General features: G+C 40.4%; 1 long non-coding RNA gene across 2 annotated transcripts in view; it reads left to right on the forward strand.

The window, feature by feature from the left end:
- The window catches only part of LOC125692255 (uncharacterized), a 79,994-nt gene that overhangs the window by 29,674 nt on the left and 26,096 nt on the right, over positions 1–24,224 (forward strand). The window contains exons 4-5 of one of the 2 annotated variants that reach the window (XR_007376546.1): positions 2,150–2,255; positions 2,360–3,944. This is a non-coding gene — a long non-coding RNA (uncharacterized LOC125692255). Of the gene's footprint in view, positions 1–2,149; positions 2,256–2,359; positions 3,945–24,224 lie in introns of those variants that run through there. The other variant, XR_007376547.1, reaches the window with a different exon arrangement.

Here is a 24,224-nt window from a genome sequence, read left to right on the forward strand (position 1 = left end):
ACAGGCAAAGTATTTAAATTACAGTATTCCAAATGGCAGACACTTCAGAGACACTCAATGGTACATGCCATGTGTTTTTTGACACATCTCGGTTCTTTGGTACATTATGTATTAAAAAACATTTCTCTCTACAACACTTTTTAAAGAGGGCGTGGAACTTAATGGACTTTTTTGGTCCTTTTATGGTCCTTTTTGCTATCCAAATGCACTCAGGATGAAGGCTATTACAATTGTCCAACCCGTATAATTGGCCTCTTGTTAATTAATGTCAATATATATCACTTATTAGTTAATAGTTCTGTCACTTTTTTAATTCTATTTTCTATTGATTAGTCTTTGATTATTATTTTTTTAAAACAAAAATTGAAAGCTGTCTGTATCCATGTGCAGCTTGTAGGAGTGCATAGATTGAAAAGGCATTTTCAAGAGCTGACTGAAATGGGTACATTTTGTTTTTTAGAGTTTTTTCCCTGTCTCATCTATGTTGACATGATTGTCATTCTAATTGAATAATACTGCAATTGTTTGAATTGCAGTTCTCTGTTGCTGATGGAACAGCAGTTCTCCCATCAGGATATGTGAAAGTGTATACAGTTTGGGGTGGGGAAGGGAATTTAATATATTTTTGTGCAGAACTCATCTATACTCAGAAAATGAGCCAATTTCCATGTGGAAACAGATTTGGCCTCCTTTAAAAACTGGCTGATTTCCCTGGAAAATGTATCCATTTTGGCCAACACTGCTCTAAACTAACAGAACTTTCTTTGCGAACATTTTGAACCCAAAAAAGCAGTACAGAAAACTTTTCAGGATGAGTTTGTTTGCTGTTTTATCCTTCTTCACTTGTCATCCAGCTATGAATTTGGCTTGGCCTCATGGTAACTAGCTTCAGTCTTTTCAGAAATGCAAAACAACTAAAGCCATAAGCTATTGAAAACCTGGGTTTTCATCTGGATTTTCTCCTTATCTGGAGCATGTTGTTGACCACACCATAGAGGTCCCTGGTGCCATGCTGTAATATTCATTCTGTGTGCCAGAAAAGGGAAGGCCAACCCAAACTAACCCCTAAAAACAACTTAGATACTCTTCCTACATCACGGTCAGAAAATTATCATGAGCAAACTACCCAGGCACACTGAAAATGGAGAAAAAACGTATCATTTTGCTGTTACTGGGAAGCTGAGTGAGTACATTCCTGGGCACCATACTAAAGCTTTCCTGTGGAGTATGGCCTATGCCAGGGATGGGTACATGGCTATAGACACGTGGAATGTTTTTTCTTTGCCTCTGTGAATGCTGAGGGATAAATTCAGTTTTGCATAGTGCCCTCAGGATTTATACACTCAGATGAGGTAGGAACAGCAGTAATGATGAGGGCACTACTTCCTTTTGAGAAAGGAAGTTGTATCTGGTGATCCTTGAAAACTGTGTTAGTAGAGACTGGGGAATGCCCAACAGCCTGATGTTTGTTTCATTTTTAAAATAATGAACTGTCATTCCTTCTTACCTCTCTACCATCTCAGCCCCATCCAAGCCCCCTCTAAGCACTTGGCTTTCATTGTCTGGCATCTATTTTTCACACCCTGACCAGCATGCGATCGGGTGCTGCTGTTAGAGCAAAGTGGGGTCACTTCATGGTACAAAGCTGCACAATGCTTTATCCCCAGTGCTCTGTCCCTGTCACTTGACCCACCACAGCCCTCCCCTAGTATCAACCACTGCTCCAGGTATGCCACCTGCTATCAAAATGGACACAATAAGCCCTCTGGGTCCCAGACAAAGCTGAAGTCTTCAGCTTTCTTCCCCTTTGGGCTGATGCTAAAAGCAGTGAGGTTAAAATGATTTGCTGGAGGTCACATAGAAAGTGAATGGGAGAGCAGTTATTACCATTTCCCCTCAGCTTTAATGCACAGAGTTCAAGACCCACTCACTAGCTGTTTAAAAATGTGAGGAAAATGGTCTTCAAGGATTTCAAGGTGAGTTTTAATATATGATCATATCTTTCCCTTTTGAAAATGCATATTAAAAACTACAGTGTTATTTCTTTTCTCACCAATGGGGGGAAGAATATTGTCATTTGGATTGCTAATGTGCTATTCCAGGTTGTCATAGCAATAATATATGATTATTCTGTTCAATTTTTATTCAGGAATTGAATTCAGTCTTCATATTTAAACTGAAATTGACAATTTTCTCAAGCGATTGGTGTCACGGTTTGGACAAGATACTTAAGTGGAAAGGAGTGGCCAATTCAGGTACTTTTTCATCTTTCTGAGAATTTATATCTCTTCTTTAGTTTTCTTTCCTCAATAGAGACATCCTGAAGCTGGTTCAACTAATCAATATATTTATGCAACAGTCAGGAGCTGCCATATGGTGACATTCTCCTCTGAGCCTGTTCCCGACTCCTGGCTGGGTCTATTCCTGGATTTACTGAGAAACCTCTGAGAATAACAGCTGGGTGTAAAATGATAGCCCGAGGGTGCTGTCCAACATACACTTCAGATTTTGGATTATTTATATATTTAGGCAGAGAGTGATAAAGTGAAACTCGCTCTCCTTATGGCTCCTGATTATAGAAAGCAGGTTTCTGTACAAATGCTCTATGATTGAGGGATTGCAACAGCGCCTCAGTGGAAAGTGAACTGCATATGGGCACATCTATAGAATGAACCAACTGAAACACAAAGCATGCACTGAAGGCAAGGCTTGTCTTTGGTACTGTTAGCTATTATAAATACTGAGGCTGCTGGAAAGCCCTAAAGTCTTTGATGGTAGATCGACATTTTTGACTTATCCAAGGTGAACTCCTGAAGAAGGTGGAAGTGAGCTCTCTGGTCTCTCTCATTGTGCAGTTATGTGTTGGCTCCATGGCCATTTCTGCATGTGCATAGAGTTGCAAAGTACAAATGAAGCCACTCTATGTCGGAAACCACTTATTTCAAGACTTTCTTACAGCTGCTTGTGTCATTTCCATAACATATATTCTCCAGAACTATGTCCAAAGGCAGTTTAGATCTCTATTAGCACAGATTTTTCCCTCTCAGTCTGTGTTATATCTACATTTCATGAGAAATTATTTGGACACGGGTTCACTTCCATTACAACTCAGGGTATGGTGTTTGATCCCACCCAAATGTATTTCCACAGCATGTACAGACCCAGTGCCAGAGGTACATCTGAACCAACAGTCCCAAATGTTTGTCTTTAGTCTGGGAAAGGGTTGACTGAGTGAGAGGAGTTGCCTGCAACTTAATCTGCAAAAGGCTTCAAGTAAACCAACTTACTCTGCTTATAGTTTTGGAAAACTATAAAGAACTTTAAAATTTAAGCTAGTCTTTTCTTAATTGGATGGGTAGTATGGAATGTAAATTATATTCTTTCATGATAAGGAAGAGAAAACAGAGTAGTTTAGACTAAATGATAGGTTACCACGAACAACTTGGTGCTTGATGGTTGAACTGCATGCACCTTCTCTGTGAGGATGCAAACTTCTGTGGGTTACTTGGGTAGGACAAGGCAGTGCTAGTGGGGCTGCATGCACAATACATGTTCAGCTGGAACAGGTGGCATGACTTGATATGCTTTGTTTTAATTACATGCTACTCCCTATCAGTACAGGGCCTTTTCACACTTGTAAATGTTCTCAAGTCTGAAGTTGTAGGCATCACCCTTAAATGATCCACATTTTGAGAGGCAATTGTTCCCATAAAAGAATGAGTTATATTTCATACCTGTAGGAAAAAATGGCCCTATGGAGAGTAGAATATTTTCCTAGATGGACTATTTGTATGCAGAAAAAATATTACCCTAAGATTAATTCATCCAAGGATTACCAGATACAATTTCCAATTGACTTTAGAAGTAAGATGGATTTTCCAAGCTGACAGAGGCCACAGGATGTTTTTACCAGAGTAGTTATTACTAACAGATAGATGTTCAAGAGCTGATTAGAAACTAATATTTGATGTATCAAATATTAAAATATTAATATATTAATATATAAAAATATCATATATATAAATATATAATATAAAATAAAATATCAAAAAATAGGATCTCAATGTAGTTTTGTACTCTACCATTTGTGGAAATAAATGCCTGAAATTCTATAATATCTACTGCCGTTTTCCTTTCCTGCTGCAACAGGCAAAAAGAGAGAGGGGAGCCAGTTTTAAACAAGAGTTCATGCAGACCTTTGAAGATTTATGCTGGAAAGTGTTTTGACATTTATAAGGCACGTTTAATCACCTCAGGTGGTGTATACTAGATACTTTACTGCTGACACTGAGAAATTACAGGAAATATTTGAATGTGGTCATGGTATAGTGGGAGGTGTTAGTATCTCTCGAGGTTGCACAGCCTACTCAGTAGTTCAAGTAGTTCATGGACATATTATGGTATTATTCATAGAACAGACACGGGCTTTGAGCTGGGTATCTTATTTTAGCTCTCTCTTCATTGCCTTCTGGAACCCAGTTTCTGCCTTAACTTAGAATTTGTCTCCTACTCTCTGCAAAGAACACAGCAGTAAGGAACTGCAGATCAGAACAAGGCTGAGTACCTAGATGAATGGGTAATCACTGTTCCTAGAGAATGTTATACTCCATACTTGTTCACCTATACAACCCAGAAACAAAGCTTCCTACACATGCAAACGAGCGAGGAGAATAAACACAGCAGCTTGTAGTTGGTTCAGATCCCAAGAATTGAATCAGTCATAAGGTCAACATTATTCCTAAATTTTAGGAAAGGATTGAGGCCAGCCCCTCTCTGTCTTGCCCCTATTCACTGAATGATCTCTCTTCAAAGTGATTTCTGAACAGGAATTTCTTGCTACTCTGTTCTTCAGTGATACAATGGCCAATACACAGAAACAATTCAAAATTAAACAAATTCATTTCAGATTTTAGATAACATGTTATAATCCCAGAAGACTCTAAACATAGAACTGTAGAGTCACATCTTGATCTGCCAGCATTTGCATGTACTTGGAGAGAAATAAGCAACTTCTCCATTTGGGGAGAGGGTGTCTGAGAGGACCAAAGACCATTGTCCACTCAAAAGCCTGGTCAGGAGCAAAAGGAGATGAGACTGGAGAAAGAACTACTTACTTACCAGCATCTGGGGCTGGGTCTAATGGCACCAAGCTGAGCTGAAATGGGTTCTTGGGCCACAGGCAGAGGTATGAAGAAGGGACCAGGAGAGCCTGGGTAAAACATAAATATCCACTGGTACATTCAGGGCTTAGATGTTCTCTCCCATTTCCTTCACGTTTCTTAAATTATCTTCACAGGACCAAAGGATAGGGAGCAGCCTCTTGGCAAGGGAAGAAGGAATGTGCATTCAGAGGTGTCAGCCTGTTAAAGACTTCTCTGAGCTTAGCAGCACTTGCAAACCAAGGAGTAGAAATGATTGAACTGAGATGGTGTCCTAGGAGTTGCATGTGCGTAGCAGTTTATGGGCGACATCTAGCCTCCAAGAAAGTAATCTGTATATTTTGTAATTGATTTAAAAAAGAGTAAAGTTATGGCTGTACATTTCAAGAGTTATGTTAGCAAAAAGATACTGTGATTTGTTTAGAAAACTGCAACTTATTTTGATAAGGACCTTCACTGTTGCTGGTTGTTTCTTCAGAACAAGAAGAACAGTTATATGGCTGAGAGTCATGGCTATAGTCCAAACATAATTTCAACCCATATACATGCCCATATAAACACTAGCACCTTGCTAATGTGTAAGTTAGGAAAAAAATTGCCATAGGGTCTCTATGATAAATGGAGTTAGAGACAAATCTACGACACAGATCTTTGTGACCTAAACTACCATCTAGAGGGAGAAATATTTGCTTTGTTTGGAGCATAGGTTTGTACTGGGGTGTGCATTCTGATGTGTATGTATTGCACAAACCTAAGTCAAGATCAGATGAATCCGGGCTAGAGAGCTGGTTCTTATCTTTGGTATGTATAACTATCTTCTTCTCCATGCAGTCAACTCTTAGGAGGGAAGGTTTTATTGATGCTTTTATTAATGTCCAAATATTTTGACCATCATTCTACTCTAGCTAAAGGGCCAGCGTGTAGCAACAATGCTTTTAAATTAGTCTGCTCCCTTAGTGCAGTCCCTTAGTGCAGTCCCTTAGGTCCTTTATCCTTCAGTGTATCTTTAGTGTGTCTGTGACAGTTCATTCCCTTCCTAGAACACTCATTGTGGCAGCCACTGGTTGTGACAGTAGTCTTGGAAATATTAACTGGATATATTAGAAGAAATTATGTGACACAAGCATTTTAATAGCTGGTTTAACTTCCCATTAGTTCATGCTAGTTTTTAATGAACCAGAGGTGATCTTAGAGCCAAGAGTATCAACACAGCATTAATTTCTTTTCTGTTTGCTCATTCACAGCACATTTCCAAGAAATCCCTTAGGTCCCAACTATTTTATCGCCTGCAAGGCTTTAATTCTGGGATGCATATAGGCTCTCCAGGCCATGGGACAACCAGCTGTCCTAATGTGACTGCATTAATAACCCTGGTAGGAGAACACTAATCAGGGGGAAATGCTAGCTTTAGGAGGAGACACAAGCCAGAGCCCTACAGCTGGTATAAGTATAGATGTTCAGCCTAAACAAAAATACAGAAGTGCCTTGGTGCTGCCTCTGGGTATAGGACCCTCATGAGGAATCCTGTATGGAACACCACACCCGTGCTCAGTGGCTAAGTCTGTCACTGCACTTCAACAATAGCAGAAAAAACAATTTCCTTGCCCTCAACACACCACACCAATGTGAAAATCATGGTGCCTGTGCCCCATTTTGAAACATAAGCGAGCCACTAAGAGACACATACTGCCCTTTTAGCAATTATGAGGCAAAAATATTCTTCCTCCCAAAAGGTGTGTTTTGTTTTCTGCCAGTTGATGGAGTGAAGCAGATTTCCCAGTTGGCAGCAAAAAGGGATGTTGTAATTTCCGAAGTGTTTGGGCAGTTTGGAGGGCTTGGCAGAACGTGGAAACTTTTTTTCAAGAGCTGGAGGCCAGAAACTTGCTTGGCTGCATAAAAGTCTCCCCCTGCATCCTCATGCGCTCCCTCAGATCTGATCTGGTGCCCAGGGATGCTGAAGAGCTCTGGCCCTTGTCTTCATGGGGAAAAGAACAGCCAGAAGTGGAAAAACACCTGCATGAAGCCCAGCCAGACAGAGCTGCCAGCCTGAAGGAGTCCAGTTAGAAATTAAAAGACCTTCTCCTGCCAGTAATATTTCTTTTTGGTCAGATACTTCATATGAACTGCATTGCTTCTAGTAATTTTCATCAGTTGTCCAAGTACTTTGTTATCCACTTCTTTCAGTGAAAAATCTACAGTGGGCCCACTGATTTTCAACAGCACGTTGTCTGGGTACTTACTTTGAAATGCATTTCTGTGAATGAAATCTCAGCAAAACGCTGATTCTAGCATCCTTGAATACTGGCACTGCTAATAACTAATGTCTGAATTTTGTCCCAGTCTAGACCTGGCATGTCAGCTTTGCCTTGAACTAAAACACTCATCCAAGCACTTTTTGTTCTTGCAATTTTGGATTTCTCAAACTAGATTTCTTAGCTCAAGAGCTTCTCTTTCTTTTTTCCTTCATGCTTTCTTTTTTTTTCCCCCCTTCTTTTTCAGAGTTAATGGCATCTATTTCTCGTTTGTGGAGATGTAATTTACAGATGAGAAGCAAAGGCTGTCTCAGCAAAACTTTGTAGACTTGATTTTTAAACTTTTTGATCCTCAATATTGTTCAAGAAAGATAATGAAACAGATCAATTCAGATAGCCAAAGACTTCCTACTCCATTTACAAGCAAACATATTCCCATTGTTATGACTTACACTAGTAATGGCTGTATTACTCTGTTATTGGTTGTTTGAAATCTGTACTGTTTTTACAGAGAGGGTTACTGACAGTCAGGTAAAATGTGAACCTGAAAGTGATGTAGTAGACCTACCTTCATATGCAATAGAGCTGCCTGATTCTCTACTTGCTGATAGTTTCCTAGGCTATGTCTGGGCATTAGCAGTTGGAAAAAGCATATCTTTTCTTGTTACATCTCTGGTCAGAGTTGCATCTTGTACTATAGGCAATACCATACTTTAAGATCTGCAGTATATCTAACAGTCTTTAAGCTCTTATATGAAAAACCTAGAAAAAAATCATCTTCTTATTTTGAGAGATCAGATCTCCAGTTGGATCAGCATAATTTGTTCGAAGTCAACTACTTCAAGTCAACAAACATCCACAGATTTCTGTCAAATGAAGATATGACAAGTAGTTTATTCCATCAGCTTTAAGCAGATGTAACTATTTTATGCTGGTCTTCCCAGTGTGGAAGCTATTGAAAACCTTTCTGATCCCTCAGCTCAGCATGTTCTCTTGTGCATAGTGTGCTAAAGACTTTCTGCTGTCTGAGCAAATGTGAATGATCTGGTGCTCGTGTATGACCCTTGGGGAGATTCAGACTAGATTACGACTTGCAAATGTAGAAAAATGAATCACTGAATAGCACAGCCTCTATTTGGCAAGTAATCAGAAGACAATGTCCCTTAAGGACAGAATTAAGCCAGACTATGTACATACTTGTATGTGCACTTTTCTTTCTCTTTATACTTATGTGCAGTTATTTTGCTCATATAAACCATATATGCAACTAATTTTATCCTTCTGTGAGTTTGATTTGCTCTCTGAGCAGACAGGTAGACTCAGACTGTAGAGGGCTGAAACATGTGCAGCTTCCTTTCTTTGATGATTTTCCAGGTGGTCTGGGGTGAATAGACCAGAGGCTGCTTTTGGTACCCAAGGAAAAGAGGGTCCCAGACATCTATAAGCTGTAGTGAAGCAGAACTTTTCCAGGAAAGAGTACTATGTCTCCAGCCAATCCAGAGGAAATGATATAAATGAATGGGTTACAACATCTACATACCTCCACATGGGGAGGGTACCATCAAAATGTTCTTTTGGCTTGTGGGGAATAGCCAGACAATTTGAAACCAAGAAGGAAATAGAAGTTTTAACCTTTGAAAAAAAAACATCAAGAGAAACAGCCATTTCTCCATCCCATATTGTCTTCAGACAAAGGTTGGTGGCCTTTCTTAAAAAAAAAAAGATGTACTTTGGTATTGCACAAATGAAAATTCTTTACCTGGAATCAGATCACTGGGAGAAATGTCTTGTCCTGCGATTAAAGAAAAAAAATAAAAAAGAAAAAGGTTATACAGATTGACTCCACGTCTTTTTTACCTTGATAGATTATAAGCAAAATTGTACATTGTGCTATTTCAGGCTGAGCCATTTGAGTTCCAAGTCTGAACATTTTGGGCTAGTGAGTTTTCCCAAATTCCATCATCTTTGACATTGGCGAAAACCATGAAGGAATCTAAGTGCACATCTATCTCTTCAGATAGAAGTAGATGTCTATGAAAGGTTGATTTGGTTTCTGGCTTGCCAGAGCACAACAAATTCAGTGGAAAGAGAAACCCTGCATATACCCATCAAATGCTTTCCAAGTGTCCTGGCTCCCCACATCTCCAGATGTAATCACTGACTGATATCCAGTGTAAACTGCTTATCAAGCAACTACTAATCAAATGTAATTTAGGTAACCTGCTCATCAAGCTCTGGATTTCTAAGAATAGACGTGAGAGGCTACAAAGTAGCCTTCATGAGGACTGTAAGGAGAGTGCAAGGTGAATTAATGTGTTTATATTGTTTTCTACTGATTCCTGATTGGACAGTTTCAGTCTAGTTTTCCTTTCAGTTTCAAAAAGGATGATTTGAGTCTAATGTTTTGAGCACTGACTTTTACAGTCTTATATGAAGACTCTCCTGATCCACTCCAAAGAGTATTTTCTGGATTATCAGTGAAGACTTTGAATAACTTGCTTATTTTAGACTGTTTACTTGATTCAAAGGTGACCTCTCCTTGCTTTCCAGGCATCTTCTGGCTGACCATGTAGCCTGGGATGGCCAGCAAAACAGCATGTGCTTCTCCTGGCTTAGCAACAAGTAAAACAAATGGGAGAAGGTGAGGAAACACTGGAGATCAGAGTCGGGCTGGTGGAGCTGGAGGTATCCCAGGGGCATGCAGACAGCAGTGAGAAGAGGTGGAACATGATAAGGGACGTGGTAGAGCTGCTGGTTCTGCTGTGGGATGGCTGCAAAGGACAGGGCAGACGTAGTCATAATATCAGCTGTGCAATGAGATCAGGCAGTGATTGCAGTGCAATGCTTCAAATGAGGGCAGCTAATATTTAGCACCTTCCCTTGCTGAAGCTCTCACTGCTGATACTTGGATATCTGTTCAGGTCAGCTTGTGCATTGAGAGATTTAATATCAAACGCAGTGTGAAATTCAATCTCTCCTGTTAGACGAGCCCTGACAATGGAGCTGCCATGTGCTTGGTGGGTCATGTCAGCATTAATTTACTGCCCTGGGGTGCTGTGGAAATGTCTCAAGACTGTCACACTCCCACACTGCTGAGCTCTTGGCTTACACACAGTGACCAGGCAGAAGGTAATCACAGAGACGGGGCCTTTTAGAGGGGAAGAAAGCATTCAAAAGCAGACACAAACACCCTTCAGTATTATTAGACCTGTTTGGATGTATGTGGAATGAAATGCTACTGACAACACAGAAAGCCACCAAATGACAAAAATCAGACATGGTGAAAGAGAAATGCATGGGGCAATCAAGGAAAAGACGAGGGAGAGAAGTATTATCTTTAATTTATAATCGGGGGAGACTGAAAGTTTTAGAAATGTCCAATGATCCCCCTCCCACAAGTGTCAAATCCACTTAGACTGAAACAGAGGAGGTTAACTTATTCTGCCTCTTTTAATGCACACAAAAAACTTTAATGTATTTTGATGGAAACAATAATTTTGAAAGAGGAAATAATCAGTATTTTCTTTCAGTGAGCTCTTCTTATGCCCTAACCCAGGAATGACTGGTGCTTTTTTGATTCAAAGTGTTCTTCCCACAGCTCACAGCACCTGTGAAGTTAATTCTGCTATTTTAGTTCCATTTCCTGCTGAACATTTTGTTTCATATATTTCAAACAGTGCAAGCAAAGAGACCCTGTGTTGCTTGTAGCAAATGAAGTTAAAGAACTTAGTACTAAAATAACCGGACACTATAATTAAAGATGGAATGCAGATTCTGTATGATGCATTTGGTAGGCTTCATAGAGTTAGTTTCTCTTACACTGTGTAAGCTCAAAGACCTAAGGGGATTTTCCTATCCCCACACTGCCCCTGTCTTTGAAGATGTCTCATTTTGAGCTCAGTTCTTTGACACATGGACTGAAAGTCTGTGTAGTTTTCTATCACAGATTAGCGATCTACATGGGAAATCAGACTTAAATGGGCTGAAGACTGAGAAAATCTTTCTTTCTAAATAGTACAAAGGCCAAATACTCATTAAAATAATGTATGTGCAGAAAAGAAGCTAGTGAAATAATGTAATAAGGGTGATGAGCCACCTGTAAGTTTATTGAGTCGTCTGAAGTACATAGTCCTTGTGATAGGTGTTCCAGATAGGTAGTCCAGCTTCCATTCTCTTCTGTCAATCAAGATCATGAGGTCTAGCTCAAAGGCAATCTGGCTGGCACATAGCTGGGGTGCTCTCTTGATCCTAGTCCCCTGAATGTGTGGGTAACCTGCTGGACACAGACGTTGCTCTCCAGAGCAATTCCCCAAACCCAGTGCTACAGGATGTCTCCAGCCATGAAGAATTGACTCAGAGGAACAGCAGTACTCTGCAGCTGACTGATGCTAACTGCAATGTCGTTATGACCCTATCTGATGTCCTCCTAAAATTTTCAATAGCGTGACTTTCTGACTTTCCCAAGATTGCAAGGGAAACCTGTGGCCCTAAGGGTTCCATTCTGGAGTGGAGTCTTATGTTAGTCTCTAGCTTACTTGAAATCTCAAAAATATCATGCATCTCACTGATGGTCCTGGTGTGAACTTATACTGGTACAGCCATAGGAAATTGTCTCACTGTCTTTATCCACATTTATGCATTTGCCTTCAACCTAAGCTAGTCGTATATAATCCTGTTATATGAGGGCAGACACCCCCAGATGATAAATCATCCTAACCTAAAAGAAATATTTTAGCTGCTGCCAGTCTTTCCCATGGGCTGCAGATAGATTGGATAACTGGTTCAGGCTAGAAAGCTAAGAATGACTGAACTAAATCCTAGCTTAAGCCACAGATTCTTAGTCTTCCCACCAAAGCTGCTTTGGCTAGGTGAGAACAGCACACATGTGCACTGAATACTTGTGACTGCTTTCTGGATAGCTATGAGATGTGCTTCTAGTTCTCTGAGATGAAGCAACTTTTAGATGAGAAGGCTATATCCAAGGCTGCTATTCCAGCTTTCCATTTCTGCCACAAACAGTGGAGCGACTGTACTTTTGGTTATGAGATGCCATAATTCTCATTTTCTGGGCTATGTTACTGGGGAAGAGGTTTATGGAGAAGGTGTGCCTCGCTCTCTTTTGGCACCTGGTGCTGTCAGGGCTGGGAATGGTCTGATCCTTGTTATCAGAGTGTTCCATGGCCTCGCAAATTACTGAGTAAAATTCTATAGCTCATGAAGGAAGTAATACTAAACAATCATAAAGTCTATACTGCCTGTTATAGATATTTTTCCTCCTTATATAAGCTTTACATCTGTTTGGTCCTTCTAACTTTATGTAATTTGGACCTTCTGAAACCATGCTTTTCAAGTCATTGCTATGGAAAACCTAGGAGTCACTTCTAATGAGAGTTTACTTGAAGGATCAAGGTCCAGTGAAAACAAGGTTTTGCATGCAGGATCAAGAAAGTTATAGAAAAAGTAATGTGGGCCATAAGGCTATGAGGGATCATTGTGTCCTGTACTCCTGTACTGTGTATAAAATAACTTTCCCATGTGAGTGCCTTCAGCCCTCTAGTTTTCTACTGGCCTTAAATAGCATTCCTGCCTCTCCCCCCACCTCCTATTTTGTTGTTTGCACCATTCAAATCCCAGTGCCCTGATGTGGCACTTTTGCATGTAGTTCACAGCTGAACAGGAGGTGAAGTTGTAACCCAGTGCATGGAGAGCTGACCCACAGCCATCTCTGCAACTCTCCAAATACCTTCTCCCTCTTCCTTTCCCCTCCCATTATGTTGTGCATGGAAAGGTTTTGTCATGGAGAGCATTTGTGAGCAGGAAGGAAGCAAGGAATGCAGGCCAGGAGCCATCGCAGCCACCTGCTTGGACAGTCACATCAAAGGCAACCAACCAACGCCCCAACACACAGTGACACAAACTGAGCACATCTGCAATCCATGATTGCCCACACTTTGGGGTTAAAGACAGAGGACATCGCCTGCACTGTATCTGACCCTGGAGCTGGGAACAATGTCAGCCATAGGGTAGTGCCATGCCAATAGTGTGCTGAATGTGCTCTGCATTGCATTACAACTGAGGCATGCCATTCTTCCCACATACATCACCGTACCCACCCAATTATAAGAGGCCTTGGCAGCCCGCCCTGCAGCTTCAACATTTGCATTTTTATCCTGAATTAAACTCCAGTCCAAACTCTTCTAGTATTCCTTTTCATTATTCCTATTTGGAAGAGGAGTGCCCTAATGGTATAACACCTGACTCCTGGAAAGACTCCTAAGCAAGTGTTGGCACAACAAAAGTGATGTGGACTTGTTGCTCCTGGTTTAACCCACATTGCACAGGTTAAGACCAGCAATGAAAATACTCTGACAGAGACATTAACTCATGATAACAACTTCAGTACTATGCCAGGCACTCTGAAGGAGTACTTTTCTGGCTGCGCCCATGCACTGATGTTCAGGCCATGGATTTCATAGTGCAAAACCAGATTTTCAGAAGAGAATAGTCACTTGCAAGGAGAGGGATGAAAGGCTGCTTATGGGGGGAATGTGATAGAAAGGGAGTGGAGGATTCTGGATCCTCCTGGGGACACAGCAAAAGGGACATTGTCACTCCTGAGGAAAGACCGGACAGACTTGAACTCCTAAGATTCTTTCATGTACTGGTCACACTTGCCATTAACCACGCAGATTTTAACTTTGCCTTTATGGTTGATTATTTCAACATTGCCATTACTGACTTTGTATGGGGAGTGTAACCTAAGTCTGGGACCCACCTCAACATCCTTTCTGTTTGGGGGATGCTTGGATAGAGCTCAGCAATTTAATGTGTAGGAATATAAGAAAAATGGCCAATGTTACCGGAATGTTGTACTCCATGCCTTTATGGACATCACATTGATCAACACTGGATCTGCATTACAAAATAAAAGTGGTAAGGAAATGAGAAATGTAAAACAGAAATCCCTCAGGAAATACTGACTGCTGTGTATGTTCAAAATACAAGAGAGAGATGTCTCTTAACGAAATCAGTGTATGCATTTATTCAAAATAAGACTAAATAAACTGAAAAAGTTCATTCTTTGTGTTAGGATATTTTAACTGGAGAGGCTTACTCTTACGTTGAGGATAGACTGTTTCTACAAGATCTTCTCCTGAGGTGTGTTGAATGGTGATACCCACTACAATAACTGATACTCACCATGGTCTAGGGTTCCAGAAAGACGTGACTGAGCTGTGACATGACCTGTATATATTCTGAAAGAAAATTTATTTAGAACTGAACTGAACTAAGACATGAATTAAGAGAAGGACTCGTGCTACCTGAGGGGCTGGTGAATGCCATATGAGCAAAGGGTGAAGGGCACTGCATGTCAAATGAGAGCATCATGAATTTGTAAGAGCCTGTTTGTATGAGCTGGGTGTGTTTGAGTTACAAGATGCAACATTTGGCTCTGGATCTAAAGATAATTGTTTATTGCATGTTTTATGACTGTTTACAAAAGTGGTTTGAAGAAAATAATGGAATAAATAAGATGATGTATTTCCCCAGGTCTTCAATCCATTAACTTGTAGCTAGACTAGAAATTTAAGTCATTGTTATTTATATTAGAGAAGCAACTAAGGATACAGAGATCCAGTTTGCATTGGGAAAACTGCTGTGTAAGGGTTTGAGTGTGGGACAGGTGTTGTCTTGATTTCAAATACAAAAACGTTTAGGACAGGTTGGTTAAACCTGTGATTCGAGCTTCCTACAGACCTTGTAAGATCAGGCCTCCATGCCTGGCTACATTGCAAGTGTCTTGTGTGCCTATAGTCACTCTAACCTAAAGGTTAAGGTTTTGAGGGTACTTAAACATACACACAAAAGAAAAAAAAAAGAAAAAAAAAAAAGAGAGACAGTTATGGTCTGTGTATTTAAAGGATTGTCCTTTTTTGGAAACCCATGGTAGATTTTTTTTTAGATCCCATGGTAGATTTAAATGCTATTAATGTGGTACCTAATTTGTACTGTATACTAGTATCAAAAGGCACTCAGGAATTCAACTGGGTCAGCCTGTGCTTCCATTCCTTGTTAGTTCAGGTAGTACAGCACTGCCTTGAATGGGAAAACTTCAGCACTTCCCACCTATTGGGATCTGCAGTCTTCAGTTAGTTATTCTAGTTTGCTATGAGAGATTAAACTTCGGTCTATAATGACTGAAAAATGTTGCTTGATTGATATTCAATGGTCAGTTGTCTGTTTAATACCCTTAATAACCCTTGCTAGTGAAGCTCCATTCATTTTACTGAAAATACGCAATTTGTGTTCAAAGAGCAAGAGAGAGATGCAGAAATTCTGGACATTGCTCACAGCTGTTTGCATTCTACCTGCACAGTCTGGGAGAGAATCTGCCAGTCTTGGGGTAAACTGCTTCACCATTTCATAATAATCCTTCTATCCTCCTATTCTTTGTGTTGTCTATTGCATTTATCAAGTCTCCGAGGTGGGAAACATCTTTGTGATGTGCCTTGGCTCGCATCAAAAGGCCACTGTCAGGCGAGGAACTTCTGGGGAGTGAGCTCAAAGACGTCATAACCAGAATCATAACCTTTGGCAAGCAGAGAAATGATGGTAGCCAAAGCCTGAATGAGCAGGAAGACTAAACTCTGCACGCTGAGATGTGCTGCCTTAAGAAAATAAGGGAAGATTGGGAGCTTGCCTTGCCAGTGATCACACTCTGCCTGTTCACAAAAGATTGTATACCATGCTCTAGGGCTGGCAGGCCAGGGCGTATCTACTTAAGAACAAATTCTGATGGAGACTGGATGCCACTTCTACGCCTCAGGCTGCTGTAAGTTAGTCTCCTTTGGTAGTAATTCTCATAGGATCCATATCCAAGGTAGAGTTCTAACCATCCTGAAATGTAGGATCTATTGCAAAATCTGCAGGCAACAGTGCTGGCAACTTAGGAGTTGCCTCTGGGCCTGGCATGTGCTTAAACTACTCATGAGCTATCTGAGCTCGTCAGCTTGATTTCCATCCTTGTCTGACTCATCTTTTATTTCAAAGATTGTTTGCATTTTTATGCCTCTAAGACTAGCTCCCGTGGGAATCCTTCCCAAACACTCTATGTTGACCTCCTGTACTTCCAGTACATAACCCTCAAAAGAGGTCATTTGATCCTCCACCACAAATACATGCTTCAACACCTTATGCTTTTTTGGGACTTTTGTTTTAATTTCTCTCCCATAAAAGATTTGTAGAAAGCTTTGCTTTTGACAACACAGTTCAATTCATGGTTCAAGTCTAATCGACTTCAGGATCAGACTGCTTACTTTTAGGTGTCAGAGGACTACATGAGTTCTGTACTGGAGGAGACTACAAATTACACCAAACCCAGCATCTTTGAAGACTTCATTTGACCACAAAAGACTCAAGACACATTTACTTTGCTTTTGGGACTACATGAGGGTCACAGCAAAAAAATGATTTGCCTAGAGAACTGCAAGTTCTTTCCTATGCACATGGAGCAAGTTGAGATCAGTAACAAGTAAATAACTTCTGGTTTCTCTTGGTATTGGAAGATTCCTTCAGGCTGTCTGGCTAAAACCAAGAGATATATCAGATATCATATCAGTGTGTTATAGTAGGACTGGAGAGATCAGAGGAGCATTGTGATAAAGCTTAACCAACTCTTGAGTTAAATGATCATGCAGTTAGCTACAGATGTTAGCTTAGTCCCAGTCATTTAACTAGCTCAATACTATCTAAAAAGCATCTCATCTTATCTAGTAGTCTAGAGAGATGAACACCTCACAGAAGGATAACAGGATGGGGTGAAATTTCTTCTAAAGGTATTGCTATAGCTTGCTTCTGGCTCCATGAGGAACCCCAGGAGCTTACTTAGAATTGTTGTTTATTTCTACTTGGCTGAAATTATTTCAGTCCCACTCTAACTATAGAAGGGCAGGCTATGAAAGCCCTGTGTATCCTTTCAGAAAGTGCTTGTGGATCCAAAAATGCATGCATAGAAATTCCTAACCAATATTCAACAAAGCCAAAGTAATTTCGATTTATCTGAGGTCTCAAAGTAAGCCATATGTCTGTGTTTGCACTCACACTAGTAATTAAGCTTGGTTTTTCAGTAAGAACCTGTAATGGCACAGGCAGTTGGTAGAAAAGTCAATGAATGTCACTCACGGTCTTCAGTCATCACTTTCCCAGGTGTGTATTCTAAGATGCTACCTCCTATAGTTATAGATCAGGACACAGAATTTGCAGTGTCAATAGATGCATAACTAACATACAGGTACTAGAGGCCTTTGTGTTTTTATGTAGTCCAGTGGCTTCCTGTGAGATTTGTCTGGACATGTACCTCATACTACCTAGTTAATCGTCAAAGAATGCAAGTGCCCCAGAATAATCTGATGAAATTATTCTTCCACTAAAATGAGATGGATGTGCTGACCAAAGTCTGAGTACTCCTTGTTCCTCTAAACCACAAGACAAGTACCTTAATCCCTGAAGTATATAGAAGAATGATAGGCAGGTAAATTAACAAAAGCTTTTCAAAAATATTTAGAAGATCCTCCAGCATGATGAAATATGAGTTGCTGGGGAGGACTGGAGACAAATGTCCATGTTGTCCTTTCTGCTGCTTTCCTGCTTCATGAGCTGTGGGGCACATAACTCTGCCTCACAGCAAGGAGGAACACGAGGCTCAAGGAGGACTCAGGAAGCAGCTCCAGCCTTTCATATGTTTCAGCGTTCCGTCGATCTAGTGGGAACAGATGGCTATTCTGGACTGCTCACTGGGAAAAGAAAGGATGTCAGAGCAACACCTCCAGCTCCTTGGTGAAAACTGGGATGTCTCATGCTCCCATATGATGTGGTTTGGACTTTACCAGAAATGTTGAAGCTGCTGGACTCAAAGAACAGAGAACTCTAGATTTTAGGGCAAGAAAACATGAGTCTTGCTGATTTGCAATTTTGCTCCATCCTGGGTGTTATCCTGAGAAACTGAAATTCCTCGGACCTGCAGGGCTTGTGGTGAGGTGAATGGCAAAGCCTCAATCACTTCAAGAGAAAAAAAATTGGGCTTTTATTCAGGTAGGTGTTTTTTTTTCCCCTTCCAGAAATGCTATGGAGCCATATCCTCTATTGCAATCAAACAGTGTTTTTTATACTTGTCAATCATAATTTCTCTGCACTGGCTCTGGCAGACAAACCAGCACGCTCACACAGATCCCCAGAGTCCTAAATTTTTAAAAAAGCTTACTTTCTCTGAAATCCCTTTGGCCAGACTCCTTTTATTTAATAGGAAAGTTGTAATACAGCGCAACAATACATCATGCATGCCAGAACAAGAGAATGCCACTTTTGTGTAGGTAGGGAAATAGTTGTGATGTACAAAAGAGATATTGTTTTTTTCCATCACTTTGGCCAAACTTTACACTTAGCTTCTCATGTTGGGAGAGGGTGTGACAGCAGATAGGATGTAGCCTTTGAAACTCCATCTCCGCAGAGAAAAGACAGATGGAATCCAGCTGGCGGATATCACACACGTTTTCTGTTCTTCCTGATAGCACAGATCTGATAAACATGGAAGAATAACAAGGCTTTATAGAATGCAGATGAACAGAGGAGCCTATCTGTATGTAAAAAAGAAGGGCTTCAGTTGGCTGAATACTTATTTCTGCTAAATGAAAGTTAACTCCCACGATCTCATAAAGCGAGATTCTACCTGCTCAAAGCACAGATTTGATGATATACTATACAAATGTATTGACCTCCCATGGCTGTTGTTACTCTGATCTCATTTAACATTGTGTCCTGTCACACTCATATTAATAGCAAGGAGAAGGAATGGAGGCGGAGGATGTGCGCGGTGAGCTCACCTGCTTGTGTGAGTCTTTGCCTCTGAGAGCATGATTCGTAGCCTGTGATCATCCGAAGTCTGTGCTCTGGTTTTTAAAATAAAATCTTAGAAACCTGGGAATAATGTATTAAGATAAGTGTTGTCTAGTAATGGGAACCAGGAAATGGTAGCTGCACATACCTGAGACAGAGAATGACTCATTCCATGACCTCCTTTGGCTTTACCTTGTCCTCCTGTAACCTCACCTTTCCTGCTTCAGACAGAGTTGCAAGGCCTTGTTATCTAGAGGATTTTGTGATGTGATTTTGTGCTCCCCAGCAAAACTACAGCAATTAATAAGAGGCCTAATTAAGAATCTGCTGTCGCACAGGCTATTACTGTTGGTTTCTTCAGTGCAGATAGTGGGTCAGATTCTAATATATTTTTGATTAACATGGTAAATTCTGATCTACTTTCACCAAGTGAAAGCAGAGTTGCCAGAACAGAGTGAACTTGCGATAGAAGGAAGCATCTTCTTTGTGTAAATTTCCTCCATATCTGAAAGAGCTGACACTGACACGAGTTTCACAAAGAGGAAAATATTCAGTGAATATATATAATAAATTCACCCCCATGATGACACTCAAACATCTTTCCATTCTGCCTTATATAAGTTACAGTGAAGCATTCCCCTCCCTCTCTGCTGTTCCCATATGGATGAACAAATTGGTGCCACCCAAAGAAGTCCCAATGGAAGCTGTTTCTGTCAGCATCAGCAAAAGTTTAAATTACACCTTAGATGGCAACTCTATGCTTAGCCCTCTGCTTGCATTGAAATCTATTTATAATTTGTGAGGTCATGGCCATAAGCTTTCCTCCTCACAGGGAGCAGTGAAATCAAGTTTCAAAAAACATTTGCACTCTTGGAAGATGCTCTGAAGTGCAAATGAGATCTGAGTTTCTGTTACAGAAATGTGGATTATTAGATTATTGTCTCCAGTAATCCCTACTTCTTCTGCAGTAGAGCACATAGCTATCTTCTCTTAATCCTAAATTTTTACCTTTGGCCTTCATACTGAAATTCTGGGTTGGTAAAACTGTAGCTCCAGTGTCTGTAAAGAGGACTTTGTATGTCCAGTGTTAAGCATGGAGGCTGTCTTACTGAAGTCAAAGTTCTGCTTGAAGTATAAGACATACTTTGCTGAATCTAAGACAAAAGTCCCCAGTGCCTTTGCCTCCTCTCGCACACTGGAAATGCCTCCTTAATTCCCGTTTTTCAGTGTAGGACAGCAGCACCTACTGTATTTTCCATTTGATATCTGAAAAACACTAATCAGCAGAGATCTACTTCCCCCCTGAAGAAAAAACAGGTTTCTGCAGATTAGAGGTTTCATCTACCTGATAACACAGTAACCACAGAAGCAGAAATGGGATTAGAAATGCATTTTTAGTGGAATTTTTTTCTGGTATCCTTTCAATTTTGTTTTGCATTTCTCCCATCAGTATAATGACCTTCCTGACATGATTTTCCTATTTTCAGCCAATAAAATTCATGTTGGTTACAGTTCTTCTAGAGAATACAACAAACTAAGGGCTTTGGGAACACTCTAGAGCTGTGGATAGTTTCATTGTTTTCACATTAATGTTTCAAGGTACTCTGTTTATCTTCCCTTTTGACTCTCACTTTTACCCAAATTTGATTTGAAATTTCTGAGAAAAAAAAAAGAGAAGAAAAAAAAAAAAAAGCTGAATTAGTAATGTCTCTTAATGTATGGATTTCTCAGCAATGTATGTTCTGCAGAGAGTCTTCTGTTTTGGTGCTTGAAATAGATGTTGTATATCATTTGGGATACCTGAATTCTAAATGTCGTTTCTATATAAGTACACAATATAGAAAAAGAAAAGCCTCACCTAAGCCTGTAAGAAGTAAATTTGGTATTTAAGAATAATTAGTGAATGGTGACTGCAATAGAAATGCTGAGTCACATCTTGAAACAGTGATTGAGCACCTGGTGGGAAAGCAGGGCCAACCAAGGGGAGCTCAGCTGCATGCAGTGTGCCTGAGTGGCCGGAATGGGTGGAACCAGGATCCAGCCCTTCCCAGACCTCATTTAAAGGTTGGCGGTGGAGGCAAGTGGATTTTGCTAGTCATCTCTTCCTACTTGAGGTCTTCTAAGGGTATGCAGTTTTTTCCTTTGTTTCTGTGTATGTGGCTGTTGCATTTGGGCATATCCTCACTTGTTGCAGCCTAGGACTTTCCTACTCAGCTATCGTTGCTGTGCTTTCTGTCACATTACAGCATTAGAGTGACAATTTTTGTAACTGTCACATACTCTGCAGAAGCTCCTGTGCAGCGAAGTATTGGCTTATCTGTTCCTAAATCTGATTTGGAATGTTTATTAGCTCACGTTTCATGAAGTACCAAGTTAAAACATTGAAGTTTTCAAACTAAAATCACAAGAGTGATGCCATAGTGCTGCAGCCAATGGTTGTGCTGTTTCCTCAATGAAACAAGAGGCTAAATTTGGCTTTCAAGCCTGCTTTGTCTGTCACTCACTTCTTGCACTCACAGCTGTAACATAGGGTAGATGTCTTCTAAGAAACCTGCCGAGCAGTCTGAATCTTGATCCAGACTCTTAACTGCCACACATGCATTCCTTGCCACAACCTGCAAACAGCAAAGAGATCAGAAAGTGCAGCAGGATGAAAATAAAATGCATTAACGTTCTGAATAGCCTAAAAGAGATCTTATCTTGTTCTTATGCAGCACATAAAACTCACCGTTCATGTCACCTTGAACCTCGATGATTGTTGGCACTGAGAATAACATACTACAAACAATTTAGAAGCAAAATCAAGGAGATGAGTGAACACAAGGAAAACTCATCTCCCAAGCATTTTGTGTTGTTCCTTCACAGAATCATAAAACAGCTTAAGTTGAAAGGGACCTTAAAGATAATTGAGCTCCAGCCCTCATCATCAAGTTCCAACCCACTCTCTGTAAACTGTGTCCTTCTGTTGCTGGCATGAAGCTGCTACAAAATCCTTTATTTTTGAGAGGATGATATTGGGTTGACTTATGTACTCAGCAAACTGGAATCAATCCACTGGGGGAAATGAGTTAGCTGGTGGAGGCTGAAAGCAATTGAGTTCCTGGGGTGAGATCCTGGCTAAAAATACATCACTAGTAAAGGCTAATGATAACTGATGTTTCTGCTAAATATGGTGGAGAAAATAAGTCTGATGAAAGTAGAGCTGCACACTAGATAAGTGTAAAGTAAAAGCATTAGCCTCCTTTGTGGCTACAGTGTTCTCCCTGCACTTGATGGTTCTCTGGAGAAGGCTGATGTTCAGGGCTCTCCATGCAGTTTGGTGGAACGGAATAATACAAAGGAGAGATAATGACTACTCAGTGCAAGCAGTCAGCCTCTGCAGGAAGTGTTGCTGAAGCCAGTCACATGGAAGATAAAATGCCAAGGTCAAGGTAGGGGCCAATACTCTACTCCACTCCACCAGCACTTTACCAGAGTTTCCTGTCCGCTAATGTTTTTCTCTGAAAGTTTGATGACATCATGCCTTTTTAAATAAAAAAAAAAAGTGGTCAATCAGTTTTGACTCATCTCTCACCATTGTGCTCTGCATTCACACCTTATATGCATTAGTGGTCTGTTAGTCCACCAGACTGGTGGCCTCTGTATGACAAGGAAAGCGGAAGAGCTTGAAAGCTATAGATCAGAATCCATTTCTGAACAGAGCAAAAGATGTTAAACTCCATGGACACAAACCACAGATTATCACCTCAACCTAAGTAACATTCATGTTGGAAAATGTATTCCTTTAATGCTCTAGACACTTTTACACACTCTTTATAAAAAAAAGATATGACTTATTATTCAGTCTCTACATTTTTTCACCTCCACAAGTCTTCCTGTGCATTTTCCCAACAGTGTGTTTCACATCATTTCAGTGCCACCAATCTGGTCACCACCACACCCACAAGAAAATGCCTAGCCATGTAATACTGAAGGTTTGTTGTCAAATCTAGGCTTCAGTAAATAGTAAAAGGATGAGAATTGTGGTCCTGAGACTTTCTTCTTATCCAACATAGTCCATAGCGTATTCTAAGCCACAGAATGGGAAGCCTCACTGCAATACTGGCTTTTAATACTGGGATTGGAGTCCCATAGAATCAGTGTTCTGTAGTATGTATTCTGCTGGGATTCCCACTTAATGTCAGGTAGCAATACCAAACTGAAGCAAATTTCAAATTATATCACTCTAAATCAACATGATCTGCCCATAGCAGAAGGTTGGGACTAAGTAATCTTTAAAGTTTTTGAAGCAAAGCCACTCTGTGACTCTCTAATTCTAAATATGAGTGAGGACACTGTTTGGCATCAGAGCTGTCAATCCTGTTGCTTTGACACCACACCTGTAAGAAGAGTGAAGAATATTGCTTGCTTATGTCCTCCATTCAACTCCTTTCTGTTTTCTTTAAAAGTTTCCAATTTTTGTATTGTGAAAGGAGAGGGAAATACTGTAGTCAGACACAAGGTGAAAGAAAAACATGCCCGGGATTCAGCAGCAAGTAACTTATCAACCCGACCGCTTCTTCCAGACACATGAAAAAAGGAGAGGAAGAAAACATGGATAGTGGGGGTCCTTTAATCTATCAGAAAAGAAACATCACAGGAACCAAATTAAATCCAGACCCATTCATATGAAAAATAAGTTAGCAGCTAAGATGATTAACCATTGGAACAAAGTACAGAAGGAAGTTGTAAAATTATTCCCTATGTCCTGGTGTCAAATCCAGATTGTATACTATCCTGTAATGTATGCTTTGATCAAAGAAATTCTTGGACTTGACACTGAGGAGGTCAGACCAGATAAGGTGATCATTCCTCTGACCTTAAAACTCCACAAATATGTACATTCAGAGAGAAAGACCAGACTGTGGTTGCAGTCTGGCAC

The sequence above is a fragment of the Lagopus muta genome, chromosome 4, assembly GCF_023343835.1.
Source record: "Lagopus muta isolate bLagMut1 chromosome 4, bLagMut1 primary, whole genome shotgun sequence".
In the NCBI taxonomy this organism is placed as follows: domain Eukaryota; kingdom Metazoa; phylum Chordata; class Aves; order Galliformes; family Phasianidae; genus Lagopus; species Lagopus muta.